We start from the raw sequence: 22,093 nt of genomic DNA, 5'->3' as shown, positions 1-22,093 counted from the left end.
TCACTCTCTCTGCACATTAAGCACACTTCAGCCAGTATATATACTTTGCCTGTAGCAACACCTTAAACAAATATTTACACTGTATTTAAGCTGTAGAGGCTAATTTTCCCACATGGTTTTACTGTGCTATGTTACAGTAAGAACCGTGTGGTTAAGCTACTCCACCTTTAAACCTTTAAACAACATATACTGTACAAAAGTCTTGTGTCACCCTTCAAATGGCAAACAAGTGCAGCAGTCTATTGGAATGTGCAAAAACAAATGGAAATACAGTATATAAGAGAAAAACAGAGTTTGTACAATTGTAATGAGGTCGAAATTCAATATTTATTCTTCACTGCAGCCTGAAGTCTCTTAGGGAATCTTTTTTGTCAATTCTTTAAGGAATAGTTCTCCAGGCTTCTTTAGATGTTGACTGACTTTTGTTCTGTTCCCTGTTAAAATGAACCCTCACTGCTTCAATAATCTTGCGGGCTGGACTCTAGGGAGATCCATCCATGACAGTGTTTCATTGTGTGATTTCACTGCACATAATGCTGCAACATGCAAAGTTTTTGTCTAATAGCTCTCACCTTGTTGGTGCAAAACTGTTATTTCATGCCTGTCAAACTCTGCATTTTTTTTTAGAATCATCTAAAGAAATCTGAACAAGTCATATGTGTTTGTGACAGGCTGCAACAAAGTGTCTAATTGACTCTAAGTTGGTTCATCCCTAAAGTTAGGTGCTTTTTTATGCCTAAATGATCCATAGATCAGTATTCAGAGGCTCAACAAACAATAGAAAATGACATTCCCATTAAATATATAAACTATTCAGAGAGAAAAACCTACTTACTTGCCTACTCACACACTTGATCAAGTGTATTACTGTACACAGTCTTGCAAGTTAAATAGGTTAACCAGGCTAAAAGTACTGCTTACTGTCATATGCTGGCTGTGATTAATCCTTCTGTTTTTCAGCCTTCCCTCATTGATCTTTTTGCTTTAAATGACAAAAAATAACCCACTGCATGTAAGAATTTTTTACCTCGAAACAAGACAATTCCAAGATGCTTCCCCTACAACATTTTCACAATTTTACAAATAACATTACAAAGCAAGATGCTTAAACTCGCAGATGTGATTACATTCATTTCTTCATCACATTCAACAGCAAACTTCTAATATATTGTAAGAAGTTATAGCAGGGGACTGTTTTGAAATAAACCTGCTCCCTCTGGGAGATATCCCTTGCTTCTTGTTTTATCTTTACTTTCATTTCTCCTCTGTGTGAAGCAGAAATCCTTCCCTCCCTCCTTTGCCGGTAAACTTACTGACCCTCTTTGCTGCAGCAGTAGTGCTCATCTCTGCATTGACTCTCTCTGTGGAGAAAATCAATAAGCACAGGTCAAAACAACCACCGAAGGAGGAGTACTGGTAACACTGTAAAACCATCAGCGCAGGATTTACGGAGGATGCAACCGCAGTCTAAGCACTAAGTAACATGCTTGGTGCAATTTTACTTGTGTTTATTTATATTTAACCAAGCTTTCTTCAGTGATTACTGTTAAATATTTATTAAAGTGCATTATTTAGAGAGACATTAGTGCAGTCAATCAATCTTACATTTTTAACAGAATGAATTTAATGACAAAATCGTTCACACAAGTTTGACACAAACCTCTGATAAGTCTATTGTGAAGATCAACAGTCTTTCCCCCACATGCCTCTCACCTCTCAGCACTCTCAGCGCTCATCATGAATGTGCCGCCATGGAGTGTCTTTGGCTCCACGCCTGCCGGTGTCCATGCTGCACTCGAGCTCCTTATCAGGTGTCAGATGTGGCTCTGGTGTCACTGAAGTCCTGTCCATTTCCCTTCACACCCTTCTTATTGAGCTTCAATGCAGTGACCAAGGACCATTAGAACAGCCAAGTAACAAAGTGAAAACAGCAGCTAAATACTCTTTATCCATTTTTCTTTCATTCTACTTTTTTTAAGGGAAAATCTAATATCTATGTCATCCTTAAGTCTTTATGCTAATATGTATACATATGTGAACAAACAAAAAACTACAATGAAAACCTCATATAGAGAAAGCGAAATATGGTTTACTAATATTTGGATTACAGCAGAAGATTGAGGATACATTTTGAATCTGTCACACTCATGTTGCTTCATTTTTATTCCCACAGAAAAAGCAGGTCTAATATTTTTTCTGTGGCCTGAGAGACTGGAGCCTTGTTCACCCTCACATTGTTATCATGGTTGTTGCATGTCCACAATGGCCGACAAATTAATGTCATGTGGTTAGTGGTCACATGTATGCAAAGCCTCAGTAGTTCCTCCCTTCATAATAACTGCGTGTATTATTGTAGGGTATTATTGCGGAGTTTAATATAACCTCAAGACATTAGTTGTTAGGGACAACTAATTAGGTTGTCCCTAACAGTTAGGGACATGGCTGCTAAGTGGAGTAACTAAAAGTAGTTGGAGGGGAGCATTTTTAATGCAATTATGGTCCATCCAATACATAATTATTCAGTTTTGGTAAGTGAAATTCTCATATTTTATTATTTTGGAATTTAGGTGTACTGCACATGCAAAGTTAATGAATACAGTTTGCTAATTAAACTTGCTAGCAATGGCTAATAAGGTTAGCACTCCAGCAAAATATGGCATTGGCTTCACTTTTCAGAAATGTCAATTTTAAAAAGTTATTAATAAATGTTATTAATTACTGGCAATAGCTGGTTAGATTTACCACTGACTGCTAATCTTCAATAAAACGACTATAAATAAAGAAAAACTGCTGCAAAACTCAGAAATCTGACGGGAGAAACATTAAGTGTCACTGAACACATCTACATTGTCAAACATAGAAAATACAGAGACCACCAAATAATTCCTAAGAGATCAAAGAGAGCATTTATGTGTGCCCAGACCTACTACATCGCTTGAGTGTTTCACATGTATACCAGATGGTTAAGCAAAGCTATTCAAGCCTTAATCACTGATCTAAACAAACAATTATCAGGCATCCCAGTACTTTGCTTGTGAAGCTGCTGATAGCAAAGGGTAAATGAAAAAGTCCCATCCTGAATTCTGCAGTTTGGAAAGTCCCACCGTGGGAATATGGGACATCAAAGCCGGCAGCTCAACACCAGGATAAGTGAATGAAAAGTTCAGATGTAACATTTTCTCCTTGACATTATTGGTGGCAATTAGCTGCTGATAAGTAAGCAGGAAAGGAAGGAGACAGTGTGTGTAAATGCCATCAGAAGACTTACACAGAGCTCCAACAACACAGTGGTCTGAGCAGAATGAGGATCAAGAGATAATGCTGTCATGCATACACACATGCATGCACTAAAAAATGGAAGCTATTAAATGGTAAAAGCCTTTTTTTTCATCGACATATGAACAAAACTACAGGGAAGCAAAAATAATGATTCCATAGTTTAAGGAAAATGTACACAATCACTGGATTTCTCACTCTTCATTTGACACTTCAGGTTTCCCAGGTCTGATTTCTTAAAACCACCTAAAACATGTTATACATTTTATCTCCTTCTGGTAGCTGAATCATTCATGATTTTTCTGCTTTTCCGGTCAATTACAGATAAAGAGGAACTATTTCAAGGATAAACATAAATAAATAGATTAAATCTCAGGCTGAGATAACTCGTTTTAAGATAAATACAGACCTCAAATTGATTGTTAATGATCTAAAACACACTTTAAAAAAAAAATCAATAACATAGAGCTATTTATAAAGATATTTATGGGACTTTTGAGAGAGAAATTTAAAAGAAGGAAGAAGGTCTTTGGTTTGAAAACTGTGCAGGAAGCTGCCTGTGGAGGGCAACAAATTACCTCAGGTTTAAAGGTATCTTTCCATAACACACCTTTTTTAACACCTTATGAGTAATCCTAAGTGTGTTTGGATGAATGACAACGTTCTGTCTTTCATCAGAAAGCTTTAACTCAGGGCTGAATGCATAACTTCTAATGGGGAAATACAAATGGAATGCACTCTTGCAAGACTGGATCTGTGAATAACCGAATCAAATCACTTACCCTGGGGTTAGAGTTTTTACCCAATGTCAGGGTTGGCTCACAGACATGGACGACATGGTTAAAGGCCAAATCCAGAAGGTCATTTTCTATGGTTATCGATAGTGCTCCTGGTTGCCCCCTCATACATCGAACTATTTTACACGTGTTTTCTAAAGTCAGCTGACTAAATGGGGAAGGAACACCACACTGATATTTCTGAACAATGGCTAGTTTCAGCTGGTTTGGAAGTCAAATTTAACTTCAGGCTGTGTTTTAAAATACACTTCTGTCTGAACTCCAACTCCAGCATACACATGAACCTCTTTGGGGCGACAAATCTTGATCATCGGGAAGAATTTTCTCCCTCCCACTTTGATGTTTCTTCAAGGTTGACTATTTATAAAGTCACCACTTGTTGTCTGGAAAGTGCAAGTCTGTGGTGCTACATAGATCCCCACTGTACACAAGCATATAAACAGTCCATGCTCACAACACTGCCCTCCTTATCGACAGGAACCCAAAGTTCCTCCAGCGGAAATGTCTTTGTTCCCCCACGGCTGCCACACAATGAACGCGACTCTCTGGAGTCTGCTGAAGGCACTGCAACCAAAGGCCTTCGCTCATTCCACACATAGTGTAGCACAACGAAGGCAGTGACCTTGGCAAGAAGCTATTAAAATTGTTCTCCACTGAACGAAATATGTACAGTCACCTTGGCACATAAAAACACTCCCTTTAGCACAACAAAACATGTTTAGGTGACAGCTGCTAGAATAAAACAAATGGAAAAATTTATCTCTACTTATCTGTCAATCTATCATTATATGATATGATCTGTATCACTTACCAACTAAATTCTGATATCTTTTCCATCTCATCTGCCCTTTTACTGCAGGTTCCATGGATCACACCTCTTTTTCTACCACATTCCACAGATTATCGCGTCTGATATCTGGGGAATTTGAAAGTCAGATCAACAACTTGAACTCTCTGTAAAGCATTTTTCTACACATTTTTGCAGGGTGGAAGAGCGCATCCTGCTTGAAGAGGTGAACCCCATCAAGGAATGCATTTGCTGTGAGCAGCAAAGTAAAAGCAAAAGTAAAAAAGCAAGTGCAAACAAGACGAATCAGCAAATGAAAACCAAGCAAAACAAAATGCAAAGCCTGCAAACACAATCGCTGGTGTCTTGGCCAACAACCTCCTCCACCAACCTCTTAATGTCAACCTTTATCTCGTGACAAGGCACTAACTTCAAAGGGCACCTTATTCACCTGGGGATGAGAATTCACACGCACAACAGAACTAAACCAGGATGAAACCAGACCACCTTCTCCTATTGTTCAGTTCTGACGTTCACATTAGGCTCTTTCAATAGTGGGCAGGGGTGAGCATGGCTCTCCTTTTACAGACCCTTCTGCCGCTTTTCACACCCAACATTAAGACTTTCAGTCATGTGTACACCAAGTTCAGAGTTATCCTGTTTTTGTTGTACTAAGATGGCAGCTCACTTCTTCCTGGGTTACAATACCATGGCAACTTGTGCTGCAAACCCAAGTAAGTAACGTGTATTTATAGATCACTTTTCACACACGTAAAGTCACAGAATGCTGTACAACAAAATAATTGAAAGCACAATAAAATATAATCACGAGCTCTGGATAGTGACCGAAAGAACAAGATTAGCTTTAGCTGGCCTCTCCTTTAGAGAGAGGGTGAGGAACTCAGGCATGGGCTCAGAGTAGAGCTGCTACTCCTCCACATCATCATGATGACTGATGCAGTGTATATTTCTGTACTCATATTGCTTGACCTCATTGACCTTAACCATAATATTTTACTTAACACGCTTAAGGTTTTAGCTGTTATCTCTGGCTCAGCAATAGGCTGGTGTTGCACCTATTTTTTGAAAAGACTTTTTCTGTCAAATTCTCCCCTAACACTGTTTCTTTAACCTGCAAGGGTCAATTGTAGGCCATTTATTCTTTTTCTTTAACATCCTTTCTTTATCCAGCATTTTTGATCTTTTCTGGCATTTTCTATCATTTCTGTGCTGATGACATTCAGCTGTATATGTCTTTAAACCTCATCAGCTGTATGGACTGTCCATCAGAGTTGACAGTTCATCCCAGATAAGTGAGTGGAGCTCCAAGTGGCTCTCCTTGTTTCAAACTCCAACAAGAGGCCGTGATTAAAGCTCCTCCTGAAATACGTTCAAGAATGAAGTGATTGTTTCCTTTTGCAAAGTCCACTGTTCACTGGGATAATATTTGATCCTTCTCTGGCCTTCACATGCAAAATCTATCTCATATTCTCGTTTTATTCACTTGAGGAACATTTCGAAAGTTTATTTTCCATTACTGAACTGGAAAAACATATGCATGCATAGATATCATCGCACTCCTGTTATTGTAATGCCCTATTCACCAGCTTAGATAAATCATGTCTTTCACGGCTTCAGGCAATACAAAATGCTGGACCCAGACTCCTTACACGTTCAAGCAAGCAACCTCACATCACCCCTATCTTTCACTCCCTTCATTTCAAAATTTCAATACTTATATAGAGAGCTCTAAACAACTAGCTTCACACTATTTATTAACTTTTTCTTATAGACTGCTAGCATTCTTTGTTTGCGGGCTCAAAATGTATTAGTTGTTCCTTTTGCAAGATTGCAGGAAGACCAAGGGAGAAAGAGCCTTTCAGTCTGTGGCACTTATACTTTGTAACATTTTAATCGTATATGCTGTGCTGCACACAGAAGCCCAAAGGATCTTCCAGGAATGGTGATGCTTTTTCTAGAGAATTAAGTAGGCGATGATTTCATATCTGTTTCTGTCAACTAAAACAATTCCTGTTCTTGGGTAGAGTGATGTGAAAATGGTAATGGGAAATGGATTTATTCTTAAATAATGATTTTCTAATCCCCCAGCGCACTCAAAGTGCTCTGGGAGTGCGAAATAAGGTGTTTGTCTGCTTACTGATTTCTTAGTTTTCTTGTACATTTACAAATTTCACCAAGGGCTAGGTACATTTGATTAGATCATTTTCCTTGATAAATTAAATAATTTAAAAACTGCGATTTCTCTTTACTTGTTTTATCTTTGTCTAATATTAAAATTAAAAGACCTCTGAGAAACAAAACAGCATTTTCTCACAACGCATCTTAAACCAAGAATAATAATTTACATACTTAAGATAAAACACACCTATATCTATTGGTGAAGTTAAAAGCAATATAAGAAACACAATGAAGGAGTCAAGCGGATGATGTTCTATGGGTGTTTGTATGCTGTATACTATGCTGTTGATTTTGTACTTTATGGTGTATTTGTAAAACCTTTGAGACAATTTGAGTCTGTATGGCTGGTGCCTTGGGCAGGTCTCCCTTGTTAAAGAGATTTGATCTTAATGAGACTTTCTGGTTAAATAAAAAACTTTTTTTTTTAATTGACTGTTAAACACCACCAAAGCTGGAGAATCAAAACTAAAACTGTCTTTGAAAGATCGGTTTAATTGAAGACCACTCATAATCCATCTGTGTCTCCTGTGTCTTAATGAAATTATTGCGACTTGATAAATCTGTTAATTTGCTTTTCTTCCCGCATTTAAACTTTATTAATGTAGTATCACTTTTTCAAACTTCCTGACCAAAATGCACCCATTCATTCATCCCTTGAGTGTGAGTTCCCTCTCACAACATTGATTTGTTGTGTATTGTTTTAAGTTTGTATTATATATGTAGCCTCTTTCCAATACTATTGTTTTATCATCCTTTGAAAAATCAGTTGCTCTACTACCAGCTGACTTACCCATGTTTGTGACTGGTCAGAATCTGCTAACACTACCTCTAGATAAGGAAACCCTGAGTTAACTTGGTGAGCTGATAACCAGCTTAGCAATCGTGAGAGTTGACAGTTCATCTTGTAATCGGAAGGTTGCCGGTTCAAGCCCCAGCTCGGACAGTCTCGGTCGTTGTGTCCTTGGGCAAGATACTTCACCCTTTTCCTACTGGTGGTGGTCAGAGGGCCCGGTGGCGCCAGTGTCCGGCAGCCTTGCCTCTGTCAGTGCGCCCCAGGGCAGCTGTGGCTACAATGTAGCTTGCCATCACCAATGGGTGAATGGGTGGATGACTGAACGTGTAAAGCGCTTTGGGGTCCTTAGGGACTAGTAAAGTACTATACAAATACAGGCCATTTACCATTAGTGTGACCGCCTGATTGCCAGTGTTAGGATAAATGAATTGAGATACCCTGGGTACAATAGAGTTGTACAGGGCTCTGAACACCACTGGCATCAATGAACTTTGGGCACCCAAGATCCTGCTATTTTAGAGAAACTCTGACCCAGTCATTATCTATCAAGATTACTAGATTTGTCTTTGTCAAATCTGCTCAGAACCTCATGGTTGCGACTGAATGTTCACTTGGTAAGTAACAATGGTAACGGGATAATCAATGTTACTCACTTCACTTGTCACTGGCTTTAATGTTGGAGCTCACTAGTGTGCATCAACTGAATTGTATTTCCCTTTGTACCTATAAGCCTTAGGATCTGCTTTTTGCTGAATCTGTTTCTTCGTAGCACTAGTTCTGGCATGCAGCAAATGTGCATGTGCAACAAATCGACCAATTGAGGCCCCAAATAAAGTATAACTACCTACATACAGTATCAGCAAAGATGCACAAACACACACACACACACACATGCACACAAGCAGATATTTCCTAATGACTTGCCTCATGGCAGCAGTCAGTTGAAGGTCCACAGAGGATGAAATCCTGTTACAGCTGGCTTTTCATGACGCCTTTAACTGCATTATACTCTCCTCTCAAGTCTAGATCCAATTTCCCTATCAAACAAGGTAGCACACGCACAGCAAAGCTGTAACAAGGCTGGCTGCCTTTAATGTCACATAAAACAAGCGTTTTTTTCTTCTGCAGTGTCTGGACTTTCTGAGTAGATGGGAACAGGAAGTTGGTCAGACAGATGGGAGAGGATGGGGGGAACAGTGAGTGACTGGATAATTCACTTAAGTTTGCTGTGGTAATCATAATTATAGAAAGGTCGCCTGATCACTTAGCTTGCTTAGGATTTCAGAAATTTGTGTTACAGTAAACTGGATTAAGGGGGAGGTTTAGATCTATAATTGAATGGTATGAGAAAAAAAACCCAAATAATGTATTCGAAACACTCCCTGTTGATTTATCTCACATTACCTTAAGCCTAACAAGCTGACATTTCCACCTGAAATCATTATTTGAATGAATGAATGAATGAATATGAAGTCTTTATTTGTCACTTGCCGTTTCCTGCAGTGAGTAATACAATCATTTTAGACATTTAAAAGCAACACAGTGGAAATTTCTTACATGATTACTGCCTTTAAAAAATGAAACGGATTAACTGAAAAGTAAAAATAAAAATAGTAACTGGTTGAGCTCTCCAAAAAGTGGACATGGAAAATTCAAATGAGTTATTAGAACTTGAAAATATCTGGGTTGAATTTGCCTGAACTCTTATAATATCACCATCTCTGAATACCAAATGGTCATCAAAACTAGTGTGATGTGTTTTACTCTAACAACAAGCAAAAGTGATGTGAAATCAACTAGAGAAACGAGTGTATAAAGAAGCAGTTGCAGTATCTGCACATGTTCCTCTACAGGATAAAAGGCCTTCCTTATTCAGTCAGCTGTCACATCTGGCTTATTGCCAAGCTGCACATCCATCTACTCGCTAATAGCAGCTGTACTCTTATCGCTCAGTGCCAATGACAAACCCTAGTATGACCTTATACAACCTCAGCTAAGAGTTTTACTAGCCTCGCTGTATTTCTTTCCAATCTCACTTAAATATGCCTTCACTGTGGGCAGCCTATTTAAAGAAAAGGAGCAATTATTGTTTATTCATGCTTATCTAAGTGAAATAATGACAATAGTTGCAGCCAAATACAATTTATAGAACTTTCCAAAGGTTTTTAATGAGTAAAGGGGATCACTGGCTTAAACTCAATCAATTTCTTTTATATAGGTCTCGCATGGTAACTTTCAATTATCCTTTCATTTACTCTTTGTAATTGAATTGATGGAGTTGACCTCTAATCAGCTTTCTAAGGTCACACCTGTCAAGTGTCAAGTTGAGAGAATTGATTAAAGGATCACTTCAGTTTCTGATTAATTGATTTTCTTTTCTTGTGGAAAGGATCTCTTCCACAAACACAGGACATATGAAGGAGACCCGTTTCAACATTAATGAGTCTTGAAAGCCGGAAGTTGCTTGAGTTCCATACACGTTATTTTTAAAATTGTGTGTGAGGAAAATCTTAAACTGTATAACTGTATAAATGTAACTGTAGCATAAAATCAATCAGCATAAAAATCAGCCAGAATTGGGCACAGAGCAGTTTTTTTCCGTTTTTATTTGCTCTCAATGCCTCAATGAAAAGGCTGGTACAAAAAGGGTATTGACCCTGATAATACTTTGTAGTGCCTCCTTTGGACACCACAGATCCATCCAAGAATAGATGATGGACACAAGACCTTAAGGAGCTATACAGTATATGTACATTTAAATTAACTTCCCAGTAATGCATTTCATAACTAGTTAGAAAGCTAAGCTGAGGACTATGCATATCCATCTGTTTAGCTAAAGTGCACCACCTGCTTCTTCTAATGCAAACAGTGCTGGGAGTATTCAAAATAATCAAGCTCTGCAAGACAATTTCTCAGTTAACCTAAGCAATTTTCCTGCTTTTGTGTTCTGTTCATATCAAAGCATACCTAATATGTCACTGTATATTTGTGTCTTTGGGATCATGTCCTGTTCCATGACTCAATTTATCTGTCAGATAAATGGCCTTATTTTCCTTTTCAATTTACTCACAACACACATTTTATTTATAGAATAGTCACAAATGGAAAGAAAGGGCACTGATTTATGTCAAGTAAGATAGTTAAGACTCATCTCTCTGTCTTGTACTGTGCATGGATCAATTATGCTTACTTTCTTTTCCTTTTTTTCACCTACTTAGGAAGAAAAAACCTGAATGGCTCAGTGTTGGATGATTAATATCACCTATCAATGTTATCAGCCACAATGTAGACATCGTCGCTGATAACGTATATCCAGGGCATGATTTACAATGAAAATGACCGTACACTGTCAGACAGTTTTAAGGGCGTGTAGGAAATATTACCTTAACCCAAAAAATTCCTTTAACAGAAAACCAAGCCTCTACATGCTTCAGCTGAGCTGTTTACTCACGTATTAAGAGGTGCAACATATCATTGCAATGTGGAGAAATTTGCAGCTGTAAACCATTTTTTTCACGCCCCCTGTTTTGTGACTGAGATGTGAATCAGGGGTCCTCACTAAGTTAGTCTGAGCATGATTAAGGTGGCCACTTTCCTCCCTGCATTATGTCTAAAACACACAGTCTGGCTCATCTATACTTGCCATGGCTCAAGGCAGCATATTTCCATGACATGCCCAAACCAAACATGGAATGTGTGATATTACACAGTCACGCATTCATTATTTCATTATTCACTCTAAACCATTTGCGTCAAGACTGAGTCATATAGGAGTGTCAAAATGAAAAGATCAGCAAAGCCTCACAATGGGTCGTTTCCTTTTTAAAAATGTGTTTTTCCATCACAAAAATCTAAACAGAAACACTCCTACTTACCTTCACATGGATGTCAGTGAAACCCTTATTAACTCATTCTTTATTAGAAATAGCCCACTCTTGTAGGCCTTTCAAAGGGTTTTTTGGGACATTAACACTGACCTATGAATCATTCAAGCGTAAATCAACCATGCATTGTCTTCCACAGAGCCTGGACTACAATGTTATTGAAGCAGAGTGGGATCATCTTGACAGAGAATATGAAAAAAAGGCAATCAACATCCAAAGAGGAGCTTTGAATGTCCTTCAAGAAGCCTGGAGAACTATTTCTGAAGACTGCTTAAAGAAATGACAAAAAAGCTTTCCTAAGAGAGTTCAAGCTGTGCTGATGGATAAAAGTTGGCATAATAAGCATGTGCTTCAGCCAGTACCTTTTTGATTAGCCTTACTTTCTTCCTTTGTGGTAAATCTTTCTTCTTTATTCATTGAGAGAATTGAATGCTAACCAATAAAATAAAAATAGAAAAAGTGGTCAAACCAAATACTGACTTTCAAGCCTATTAGAAATATACAAAGTATTTATACTGTATTTTCGTGTGTGTTTTTACGTTTCAATAAATCTCTGTACCTATTTCCAGTTTTCCTAGCAAAAGTTAAAGAAATGAGGGGTCGCTCAAGATATTTGCATAATACTGTAGATGACATAAGCTGGTGCAGAATGGTAGTAATGCAGTGTAATTTGAAGAGCATAAAAAATCCTCTTATGTCTAATTATGTTCACAGTTCATATTTTATGAGGAACATAAATCAGCACCATGAAAGAATAATAAAATAACATATAAAATAAACCCCTAAAGGTAATAAGTCATTGAATTACTGCCCACAGGTAGAAACCAAGACTAAAGCAGAGGAATAGTCAGTGTTAGCTTACATGAACTGAGCCAAGAAACAGGAGTGAACTTCTCAACAGTGAAATCTCAACTTGTAATATGCACGTTAGGACAAGCAGCTTATACTTACAGCCAGTGATATAAAGCTCTGGTGGCTGACATTTCAACACAAAGTCTGAAGTAATCTTTGGCAGAATAGTTTACTTTAAAATGAGTCATAAATATTTAACAGCAAGCTCCAAGCTGTTAGTGATGGGTCGTTCGCGAACGAAATGGCTCTTAGAGCCGGCTCTTTGACGTGAACGACGCGAGCCGGCTCCTTATCGCGAGCCGTCACGTGGTTTTTTTTTTTTTTTTTCTTTCTCTCAGCCTCTCTCTCGCACTTTTTTTCCGCTTCACTCTGCACGCGAGCCTTGTGCTTTACGCTGGGCAGAGGGGGGAGGGGCGGTAGTTACACTCAGTAGCACAGGAACAGAGCCAGAGAGAGAGAAAGAGAGGCAGGGACAACAACATTAGAAAGGTATAGTAATCATCCACAACTATTTTCGGTTGCAGATGATAAAGGATTGAGAAAGTTTATTCATGCAGGTCCATATGACAGAGAATATGCATGTTCTTTTAGTTTTCATATTATAATTTATATTTAATTGTGTTGTGGTTTGCAGTGTTTTGTGTTCTTTTCACTTTAAATTTGTGAAAGGAAAAAGCTGAAAATGTAAATAGTTAAAACTTGAAATGTGAATAGTTGATTTTTGTATTAGATGATTTATTTATTACATTTTATGTGGAGTGAATAAATAAAAGTATATTTACGGTGGCCCCTAGAGACAAAGCACATACAAACTTCAAATCACGTACGAACTCTGAAGCATGTACAAACTCCAAAACACGTAAAAACACGTACAAACTCCAAAACACGTAAAAACACGTACAAACTCCGAAGCACGTAAAAACTCAGAAGCATATAAAAACTCAGAAGCACATAAAAACTCAAAACACGTACAAAAGAACAACAGAAGTGCTCCAGGATGCTGGGCGCAGTGTTGAGCCTTTGTTATCTTGTGGCTACACAAGCCAGCAAGTACCAATGACCGGATTTGGTGTGTGGTAATAACAGGTAAATGAACTTTTTTTAAAATTATTTGAATATATATATGAGTGCCTGTGTATAAATACACAAACAATACACACATGCTTTCAATTGTGTAATTTAAGTGATCTAGTAGCTCTGCTTTGGAAGTTCAGTTCATGCTAGAAATGTGTTTTGGAGTTTACGTGTTTTGTCTCTAGGGGCCACCGCATATATTTATATATAAACATATATAAATAAAACCACTTGTTTTTACGTTAGTAATTCCTTTTGTGCATAATTTTATATTATTGTTAATAATAAATTAATTAAAGCAACAAAACAACCTGAAGAGCCGGTTCGGAGCCGAAAGAGCCGGCTCTTTTTAGTGAGCTGAACCGAAAGAGCCGGATCTCTAAAAAGAGCCGGAAATCCCATCACTACAAGCTGTTCTAGCTGCAAGCTACGGGTACTATTAGGCTACTAGCTAAAGTTAGCTAATGAAGAGTGTATATGTTACAGCAATATCAGCAGGTAATATTAAGGTTCAAATCCACCACAAATAAAACTCTTTTGCTCAACATCACACTTAAAGCATGTGAAAAAAGTGTACTAGAATTCCAAAGTATAAGTTTATGTTCTGTAGAGATATATATCTACGATAAATTATGTAGTATTATAAAATTACAAAATTACTATGTAAAGTGAAATCAGTGTTTTAATGCTAAGGTTGTAAAGGAATGGGGAAATATTTCATTTCAATTGAGCTAACATTGCCTAGGTTGGCCTTGAACAGTTATTTCTAGATTTATTTACTTGAGGGCAATCTTGTGAATGAAATTGTTGGCAGATAATTTGGTCAATTTTGTGTTGAAGTTACAAGATAAAATAGAACAGCATTGTAAAATGAGGTTGTATGATTCACAAGACCAATACCGCATGAAAAATAATTACACACACAACACACACACTCAATCACTGACTAACCTAACATGTAATTCTTGAGGTTGTGGGAGGAAACTGGATTACCCATTGAGGACCCATTCACACACAGGGAGAACACATACTATTTTGGCAAAAGTATTCACTCACCTATGCAAATCATAGCATTCAGGTGTTCCAATCATTTTGATAGCCACAGTTGTATAAAATCAATACACTTGGCATGCAGACTGCTTCTACAAACAATTGTGAAAGAATTGGTCGCTCTCAAGAGCCATGATAGGATGCCTCTCGTGTATCCAGTTGTCCAGTTGTGAATTTATTTTGCTTCCACTGTCAACTGTTAGTGGTATTGTAACATAGTGGAAACAACTGGGAATGACAGCAACTATTAAAAATCAGTGGATATTAGAGCTGGGCGATAGAACGATAACGATATGTATCGCGATATAACTTTTACTCGATAGAGAAATTAAGCTATCGCGATAGACCTCTCCGCTCTTGTCCCCCCCCCCCAAAAAAGGTCAGCCAATCCAAATTAAGTAGCGCAGAGCCGAACCAATCACAGCCCCAGCGTCATGTCGCGTGACTTGTTACGTACAGCACAAGTGCCAAGCCGTGTGTTTGTTTGGGAAGCGTGCCGACTAGAAAAATCAACCGAGCGTGACCGAAGAGAAAACAGATAATGGTTCCAACGCCGGAGAGATTGTCGAACAGAAGAGCCATAGAAGTTCCGTAGTGTGAAGGTATTTCGGCTATTTCAAGTCTGACAAAAAACAGAGTAGCGTGCACTGTAAATTGTGCCGAAAGCAAGTCTGGAAATACAATAAACTGGTGCATGCGTCACACTGTGCGCCACGTTATTGTTTCGGTGAAATGAATTTCTACAATACTGTTACTGTTAATTCTACTCTCTGCAGTGTTTAAATGCTTACATATACACACAGTTACTGTCCCTCCACACATACGACTCGGTTCTGCTTCTATGCCCCAGCTTTGTTTACTTTTTCCCACCGAGGCTTCTAGACTTCTGATTGGCCAACATTTCTGCACGGTTAGGAATCTAGCGCCACCTGCTGCTTTGGCATGTTCATAGCAGCGTTTTCCTTCATTTCTGCCTTTATGTGTGGACGGGATTATTTTTCAAAACGAAAACGGAAAATCTCCGTTTTCAAAAATACCCGTATACGTGTGGACGTAGCCTCAGTCTCTGACTGGAAGCGCTAATTCGTTATTCGGCTTTTGTCAGACTAAAGTAACTGTTAAAACTGTTTGAAAAGCTCAGCTATACAACAAGGAGAGATTGAGAATTTCCTTTTAGTTCTCAGTTTATTTGATATTGACAAAAGTTAGTCAGTTTTGTCTGTTCTTCTGTAAAACAAACTAAGATTTATTTTTAGAATTAATATTTTCTTTCTAAGTGGAATTGACAATTTAGTCTGTTTCATTTGTTCTATTTTGAAACTTAAACGCTTTAGCGGCTGCCTTTTGTGTAGTTTGCAATATTTGCCTTTATTTATCTGAAAAAGTCTCATGTTCCTTAAGTACATCTACCCTGTTGAACTTATTATGGGAAATAAATATTTAAATCAAAACAAGCTGCTGATTATTTCACATTTTACTTGTGAGCAACGGCACATTTAAATCTTACAAATATAGTTATTTGGCTTATATCGTGATAGATATCGTTATCGCCTGAAATGAAAAAAACATATCGTGATATGAAAAAATCTCATATCGCCCAGCTCTAGTGGATATGGGGCACATAGTGCACAGAGGTTGCCAACCTTCTGCAGTGTCAATCCCGATAGACCTCCAAACTTAATTTAGCCTTCAGATCAGCAGTGCGTAGAGAGGTTCATGGAATGGGTTTCCATGGCCAAGCAGCTGCATCCATGCCATACATCACACAATGCACAATGCAAAGCGTTGGATGCATCGATGAAAAGCCCTTCACCACTAGACTCCAGAGCAGTGGAGACGTATTCTTTGAAGTGAGAAATCACTTCTTTTTTCTTTTGTCATCATACCAAGACATTTTGGATCATTTCATGGTCCTAGTTTCATGGGAACAGTTTGTCTATGGCCCAATATGACTGCCCTCCAGTGCAAAAAGAAAGGTACATAAAGACATGGATGAGGGAGTTTGGTGTAGAAGAACTTGACTGACCTGAACAGAGTTCTGACCTCACCCCGAGAGGACACTACTGGGATGGACTAGAGTGGAGACTGTGAGCCAAGCCTTCTCCTAGTGTCTAACCTCACAAATGCACTGCGAAACCCCACAGAAAGCCTTCACAGAGGAGTTGAAGCTCTTGTAGCTGAAAAGGGTGGGCCGACATCATATTAAAGCCATGGATTAAGAATGGGATTTCACTCAAGTTCATATGCGTGTGAAGGCAGACAAGCAAATACTTCTAGTGTAAAAACCTCTACACAGATTAGTTCAAACCCAGAACCTTGATGCTGTTAGGCAACCGTGCTAAATACTGCATAATCGCATCACTTCAGTTAGTTATTCATCAAATGGTTTTAAAACCTAGCAAAAAGTAAGGAAATTTGTGTTTGATTGATTATTTCTTTGTTGTAAAATCCTTCTTGGCAGTTATTCTTATATGACTGGAAAGCCTGTTTATTTCTCCTTAAATAGTGCTACATCTCTAAAGGAAAACAGCCAAGTTTAGTATGTGGGCTGTGCCCATTAAAAACTTGCCAAATCTTTTCTGCCGTTGCCCAAAAGCTTAGCTTGCTATTGGATGTTGTTTTGAGATTCTAGTAGCCCAGGTAAGGACAAGCAGGTGCCTGATTAGTGCAGCACCTGTGAGCAAGGACCCTGCTACAGTGGTCAGTTGGTGTCAAGTATACCACATTTGACTGAACTAGATCAGACCCCGATGCCATATACTCAGCCCACAAATACATTTTATATAAATGAATAACATAAACAATCGACCAAAAACAAATTTCCTTCCATTTCTGGTAAGTTTAAATTGTAGCCTACATGTATACTTTTGACTGAATTGGAGAAAATCCTAAATAAATTCAAACTTGTATCAGTGCAGAGCCACTAAAAGTTATCGTGACAATTCTGCCCATGATGAGTGTAGGTAAACTTGTGACCACAACAGTAAAAACATCCCTATAGTGCTTCACTGTGTGTTATGCCAGTTACCTTTGAGTTTCGTTGCACTTTACATTATTGCAATTTGCTTATGAGTAGCTCCTGAGGGTGTTTTACACTCCCTGGTGTCTCTTGGGCTGGGAGAGGGGCAAATTGACCTTGCGTATCACTGCGCAGAGTGTAAGGTTACACTGCACACTGTCATTTGAGCATGTACAAACAGACACGCATGGAATATGTGGAGGCAAATATTGCAAAATCTCAAAAAAGCACAGCCCTGACCATAAGTGTTTCCATCTTCATAATCATGTAATGTATGCACTTTGTTTTTCACCACCAGTTGCTAAAGAACACGTTTAAACCAGAGGTATCAATTTGACCAACAAGTGCTGTGCATGCACTGGCATCAAGCTACTGCATGAGCATGCATGTACAAGAGTGGCTGCTGACTGTGGTAGGGAAGTAGATTAAAATTCACAGTTTGTTTATCCTCTTTTGGCCTCTTGACCTTTCCTTTGACCCCGCAAAATCCAGCATGTTTGTTTTGAATTGCTTCCATGGTTGTGAAGAAGAATGATTTACATTTAAATATCTATGTACGCACACAATCCCCAGAGGACAACTAACATTGTTTTTGAGGATAGGCAGCTAATCTACCTCTCAGTGTTGTTTAGAGCTAAAACTATTAGTCAATAAATAGAATTTGAATCAATCAAAATTGAGAAATTTTTATTATCACTGCTTAAAAACAAAACAAAAACAAATTACTCCATAAAATCCTGTTTCCTGTTACCTTTAATGTGAAAATTTTATATATTTATGAATTTGAAATAATGATCATCAGACTGATCAATATTAGAAATAGTTATAATTAAGAATCAGTTTAAATTTCAGTGATTAAACCTCTGTCTATGTTGCATTATCTATTTGTCTCAGTGTAAATGCTAGGTTTAGCCACAAATCATTTAATTTTCATCTTAATCTTTGTTTATTTAGATGCATGGCATTCACACACACACACACACACACACACACACACACACACACACACACACACACACACACACACACACACACACACACACATCGAACAGCTGTCCCAGAAAAGCTGTTATGGATCTCTGTTGCACTCCTGCAGCCCCAGCCATCTCCTCCTCTCTGCCAAGACTGTGCCCTCCCCGCCTTCTGGTGCAGAGGGTACGTGTCGGGGTTTCTGCAGCGCCAAAAGAGACCTGCAGTGCCAGTAAACACACCACTCCCCCAGCACACATACACAGACTCAGTCAGTACACTGTTGCTTGTTTCCCTGCCTTAAACAACCCACAGTGCCAGCTGCAGCCCCGCTGTCCACCAGCACGCGCCAGCTTGATGTCCAATAAGGGCCACGTTCAGCGTGTGTATGTGTGAGTAGACCTTATGTGTGTATGTGTGTTTAAAGGGACGAGGGGCTTAGCCTTAAATCCTGTCACCCAGCTGCCTCTACAGTCAGATGGTCCCAAAGACCCACGTCAACAGATGTACAGAGCAGCTACAGCGAGCAGAGCAAACAGAAAAAAATACCATCTCAGACTTAGTCTGCCTGTGTGTGCAGAGGGAGTATGTGTCTATAAAAGTGTACAACCTCCTCTGAATTAATGAAGAAAAGCAGTCGTGACCTTTAATATTTAGCTATTTATGTCCCTTGTGAATCCTTTCAGCCATTTTGAGCTGTCTGTAGTAGTACTACGTGTTTACAAATGCAGCACTGAAATGTCCTTGGCTGTTGTGGAGAGCTACTTTTGGAATCTGGTGTCAGTTTCCTGATGCAGTCTGGGGTATGTGGGGGGAATTGATGCCGACAGTCACAAAAGCAACTTGGCATCACACTCCTACTTCCTTGTACCAAGCAACAGCAATAAATAAATATTGGTATGCTTCCAGATTAGACTTAAAAAATTGATGTTGGCATTAAAAGCAGAAACAGATTAAATGTAGGTCAAGCAAATAACGTTTTACAGAGCATATTGTAAAAGCTCTCTAATGGCAAATTTGTGATTCAGAATGCTGGACTATATACATAACAGACTTAATCAGAATATTAGTTTCCTGTTAACCTAACCTTTTCCCAGCTAGAACAAAGCTACAAGTAAGTGCATGTAAGTGGAGTGACAAATGCCACATGGCTAAATTTTTTACAGCATGTGTGATGCCGTCACTGATCTCCCAGTTCTTAGCTGGGACTCTTATGACTTTGAGTCAATCCAAGATTCCGTCAATATAACACGTGAAAAAAGCATAACAGTAAGAGCTACACAACATATGCATGCTTTAATAATAACCTCCACTCTTTAAGCTTCGGATTTTCCACAAGATATTGGAACCTAGTTGCACGGATTTGTTCTCAATCACTGTCCAAAGACGAAGAGAATTAATAAATCTTTAGCTCAATGACAGCTTCCCAGCTTTTGGATGGGGTCTTGGTTAGGCCTCTGAGAAGGCTAGTCAAGTTCTTCTAAACCAAATTGTGTTTTCTGTCATATATACACTGGACAGAATGGAGAAGAAAGATGACTTTGAACATGGCGTAGCTGTTTTCACCAGAAGGGCTGATCTGAGTATTTCAGAAACTGCAAAGATTTTCCCACAAAACCATCTCTAGTTTGTTCCAAAAAGAGAACATATCCAGTGAGAGACAGTTCTCTGGGAGAAAATGCCTTGTTGAGACATACATACAAACACATGCAGAAAAGCACAACACAGCCAACCTTGAAGTGGATTGGCTACAGCAGCAAAGAACCACACTAGTTGTCACTCATATCAGCTAAGAATAGGAAATTAAGGCCAAAATTCACATGGGCTCACCATAATGACATTGACAGTGACACTCGGATGGTAGGGTCAGAAGTTGGCATAAATAGCATGTGAGCATGGATCTATCCTGCCTTATAAACAGTTCAGCTTGGTTGTGGGGGTGGTTTAATGGACTGGAGGATATTGAGCATTGTTTAATGTTACAGCCCATCTTGGTAATGTTGCTGACCACGTTCTTTAATTTTGGGATCACAGTCTACCAATCTTCTGATGGCTCCTTCCATCAGGATAAGGTCACAAAGTTAAAATAGTCTCAAACTGGTTTCTTGGACCAGTTTAGGTTCATTGTACTCGAACTGCAGTCACTTTCAGATTGGTGAAGGCTTCCACAGCCACCAGATCTCAATCTAATAGAGCATCTTTGGGGTGTAGTGGAACGAGAGATTCACATCACGAATGTGCAGCTGACAAATACGCAGAAACTGTGTGATGCTATCATGTTAATATGAGCCAAAATCTCTAAGGAATGTTTTCAGCACCTTCATGCCATCACGTATAAAGACATTGCTCAAACCATATTGTGGTCCAAGCCTAGATTTGCAAGGTGTACTTAATAAAGTGTGATCTAGCTTGATGGTGCATGCATATGTTACACGTGACCAGAGAAAACAACTTATTTCATACAGAGAATAAACTGTACCAAGCCCTAACTGTATAAATTAAATATGGATTATTTTGAACTGTGAATTATCCAGAGATACTCCACTAGAGTCCAAGGGTAAAAATATGGAGATAGAAAGCATGATAGCCCCCCTTAAAGGACCTCATACAGAGCAGGAGGAGCACGGCCATGCTCAAACAAATTGTTTGTTTAGAGCACAAAGCAATAAATGCTGAGTCATAAAAGCAGCAAGAACTGCAGACAGTATTTCTGCAGAAATTAAACACCACATTCTGATATCGGTTACTCATGTCCACCAGATCTCTTTTACAGGATGTAATTATCCTAAGACCAGCCAAACCCTTCCTAAAATGATACAGTCATCTATATATTAATATAGCCGTAAACATAATCAGCTGACTTCCCTTCTCCCGCTATAACACCATCACTCCTACGAAACTGTAAGCTGATCTGGCTTTTCTGACAAAGGAAGGTCCCATTAGCACCAGCTGGGGCTACCCATGGGAACGAGGAGGAAAAAAGTTGTCCCACCCACACCACACACCATAACATTACTCATGAAACATTCACATCCTTATGTGGCCTGGACGATCACGCCAGTCTCCCATTGGCAGAGAAGAGATCGGCCCAGAGCAGGAGACAAGATTCTATTGGTGTGGTGCGAGCATGAGTGATGACAGGACGGCGGGGAGGCTGGCGAGGTTATTGGATCAATCGATCCAGGTCCTTCGCAGACCACACAGATGAGGGCAAGGGCAAGTGCTGCAGAAATTCAGAAGATGGCAGTTCTGGGGTAAATGCTAGCAGTTACAAGTTGTATTGTGTCATTACAAATACAAATACATGTACATATGTCTGTGAAGGTTCTCAGTCATCCAGGTCATCGTAGTCAAAGGAGCTTGCAAAGAAAAGCGTCTGGACTTCTTTAAGTT

This window comes from Rhamphochromis longiceps, linkage group LG15 (assembly GCF_057381845.1).
Source record: "Rhamphochromis longiceps isolate RC_006_pf linkage group LG15, R_longiceps_female_GT1.1, whole genome shotgun sequence".
Taxonomy (NCBI): domain Eukaryota; kingdom Metazoa; phylum Chordata; class Actinopteri; order Cichliformes; family Cichlidae; genus Rhamphochromis; species Rhamphochromis longiceps.
Note: the sequence above shows the minus strand (reverse complement) of the source record.